Source organism: Apostichopus japonicus, chromosome 2, assembly GCF_037975245.1.
Source record: "Apostichopus japonicus isolate 1M-3 chromosome 2, ASM3797524v1, whole genome shotgun sequence".
NCBI lineage: Eukaryota > Metazoa > Echinodermata > Holothuroidea > Aspidochirotida > Stichopodidae > Apostichopus > Apostichopus japonicus.
Window position 1 is genome coordinate 26,202,926 of NC_092562.1, and position 3,620 is coordinate 26,206,545.

A 3,620-nucleotide genomic window follows, 5' to 3' on the forward strand; every position below is an offset into this window, starting at 1 on the left:
ACCTGTTTAAATGCATATGCCTTTGTTATAGAATGTAACCCGTTAATTTTAATTGGAAAGTCAGGTGATCGAGAAACGCATTGACATCTCATGGATACAACATTTTCCCCTAAACTGATCCAGAATGGTCGTAGAATTCATCTAATATTACAAATGAGTCATATTTTGGATATTTGTGGATGTCTCCTTCTATCCAACTATATGTACCCCCTCCGAGTTTAGTCCTGAGATAGAAATTAAAATATAATTAGCCGGTTCTTTGGTGATGCCGTTTTTGCGGCTTTAGAAATGGTCGGGTCCAGAATAGCTATTTAGGGCATTTATTTAAAAACGGGGACAGGGTGGGTGGGTGGGGGGGGGGGGCACAAGCCTCGGAACTGGGATATCGAACAATCGGTACTCAGTGTCAGGCTTCAAAAACCTCGGCTAAACTTTGTCGGTCATAGCGGCGCAAATCCATATTTGAGATTTAGGTAATTTTTGCTTAAATTTTGTGCGAAACTTTTTCCAACCTCCAACCTCCTACCACCAACCTCCTACCACATGCCCCCTGCCCCTGCCCCTTCCCCCTCCCCCTTCCCCCTCCCCTCCCCCCGTTTTAAATGCTCCTCTTACGATTCCCATTGTCCATATCCTTTTTCATAGATTAGTCGAGATAGATTTCATCAGTCCGTTTTTTGCTCTGCCGATTTCTCTCAATATGCCGTCAAGTGATATTCGAAGAAGTATATTCAAGGCCTATATCATGCACGTAAAGCGATGAAACGCACAAATACCCACCGCAATATATGTACGAAACAGAAAAGTATACTGCTCACTTACTATAAATACCATTTCCAGATAAGCAAGTGAAATTTCCGGTCACATCACATTGATAAAGTTTACTGTCTGTCACTTTGCAGGTCACTGGTTGGCTACTCCAGTTGGTTAGTAACAATAACGTAGTCAGTATAGTTCATTACGTCACAGCCTGGGCTTACTAGAAAGCGGGCAATTTGAAATCAGTAAAAGGCGGTATCACAAGTAGCAACACGTTGGTTTGATTCACACCGCACTTGATCCTCAATCGAGTTCTACATTGCAAAGAGCATTCAAAATGGACGATTCCGGCTTTCGTGGTTTATTGCAGAAGTAACAGAAAGCTCCGTGGAAGCAAGGTTGCCAGTTTATAAAAGTACACTTTCAATTCGATCCGTCGCTGGTTTTTAATGATGTTCCGCAGGAAAATGTCATACGTGTATTGGAAAAAGAAAAAAAATTTAGAAGCAGCGACAGTTGGAACTACCGCGGCAGTATGCACATGTTGTGACAGAAAGCTCGATGCAAACATTTGAAGGAAGAATTAAAGGCACTCCGAGCACTACTGGCTGAGAAGGAACAACTTCTTTCGAAAAAAAAAAACGAAAACGAAGTTCTCTGTGCTACTGGATTGTTCGGTACGTAACACTAGGCCAAGACTTATTAATGTAATTTTTCAATCACTAAAAGTCACCGTTATATAAACCCTAGACCTGTACAGGCATTCGCTCCTTTAAAAACGATAAATTAAAAGAGTTAAAATATGACAGTGAGAGAAATAATATAATAATCTCCTTTTAGATATCTGTAAAATGTTTCATGCACAATTTGCCAGGGTATACTGTTATTGATACATTCACGTTCTAACCTTGTGATGGTGAACGTCACCCGACCACGTACCCCTACCTCCCCCAACACATAAACAAATCTGCTTTGTAAACCGTTGAAACATACAGTGGCGTAGGAAGGTACATTTGAGTAGGGGGTTGAAGACTGATGGCCGGCCCGGGGAGGGGTCTAAGGGGAGTTTTTGCATTTCCAGGTGGCCTCAGATGCAATTTGGTGCAATAAAGCACACTTCAACACCCACCCCATTTTGTAAACTTAATTTTGTATTTTCACCTGGCCTTAGATGCAATTTGGTGCTCCAAATGAGATTTTTTTCTCATTTGGAAATGAAAACGGGGTTTTTCTGACTTGCGAAGCGGGGGGGGGGGGGTGGGCGGAATGATACTTCCGCGCCTTCACATTTTTCACGGGGGAGGGGCTGGAGATATTGACAGTTGGAGCTAGTATATTTTTCGACAAAGTAAACTATATGCCAACTGATCTTTATATATGTCTAATTCATACCTATTCTTGTGTCTTTGTTTACAGAAACTTCAGTGTAGATTGAGCGCAATGAAGAACATAGACTGGTCAGAGGAGAGAAAAGACAGACTGTACAGTGATGTCAACTGAGTATATGTCATCCGAGGAATCTGACATGGAGAGCGAACGAGCTAGGGTACCGTAGTGCAGGAGTTCACTTGGGAGTCGGAAAGACTGAACAAAATGAGGCTGGACTCATTCTTATAAGGACGTTCTCCTTAGCGAAAAGTCCAGAAAAAAGGATACCCACCGTTAGGAAAGGAGACGTATCTTTAAAATGCGTACCGACTGACGCCCCAACTTGGGCTGTTAATTAGGCTGAACAATAACAATGAAGGTATGACCCCCCTCCAAATGGTGAAAATGGTCATTGTTTGATGTGCCGGATTAAGCTTGTGGGAGGCCCATGGCAAACAGTTTATTGGAGCTCCCATAGAGATACAATTGTACCGGATAACGCCGGATGTATAGCTCACAAAAGACATCTATTTGCCCACGGTGGTTATGATACGTACATTGAAACATCACATAAAACAGTCATTGATCAACAGCGTAAAGACTGCATATCGAAGTCCATTTCGTTTGACTTCTTTGAACTTTTTGTACCATATACAACGTAGAATAATGTAACGTTATAACAATATTTCTTTGATTTTTTTTACCCAACGTTTAAACTCGTGCCCTTGTTGCACGTGGATAATCCTGTCCTGAGCATTTGTTGATTAATGAGGCACCAGGAACAAACAGCAAACGCCGTTGTTTCGGATACAAACAAGTTGCAGTTGACGATTTTGTATAATAAAGAAGAGTCTTCTCTAATTTAACATTTGGTGTAATTACATGATACCTTTAAAACGAAATCCTGCCTGAGATAAATGCAACAAGGAAGAAAGAATATGCCCATAATAATAGATGTCAGATTAATTATTATTTCCTTGTTAGTCCTTTGCTTTAATGGAAGCCTTTTTTTTTAATTTCCCTTCACAGCTAATATATTCCATCAAGGGATTAAATGTTAAGGATTAAGTTATCCTTAAAATATTTTCAGGAAACAAAAGCAAAGAAAAAAGCATGATTCTATTAATTTTTAATGAATCATTTAGTAAATCATATTTTAAAATAAGACATAGCTATAGAGCATAGGTCTAATAACTTGTCGTCGAAATGTTGTTGTACTTGTACGTTTGTCTTTCATTATTCATGCATGGTTAATTCCAGACTTTCAGGGTAACAAATTTAGAGATCTTGTTTGGGCTATCATTGCATTTTATATCAAAATATATTTTAATTAAAATAAAATTTAAAGCAGCAACAAAATATTAAGTGTGCTACGAAATGAGGCAGTAAGTGGTGTTCTGTGTCAAGTTCGTTCCACATAAAAGAGGCTGGTACCGTTTCCGGGCCTGGGTGGAGGGGGGGGGGGGGGGTCGAGGGGCCGATAACCATCATGG

At 40.3% G+C, this 3,620-nt stretch overlaps 1 long non-coding RNA gene across 1 annotated transcript; it reads left to right on the forward strand.

Moving 5' to 3' along the window:
• The first annotated feature begins 598 nt into the window (after nt 1-598).
• LOC139984146 (uncharacterized) lies at nt 599-2,524 on the forward strand. Its single transcript, XR_011798954.1, has 2 exons — nt 599-1,436; nt 2,176-2,524. It is a non-coding gene; the product is annotated as an uncharacterized lncRNA (long non-coding RNA).
• Nucleotides 2,525-3,620: the final 1,096 nt, after the last annotated feature.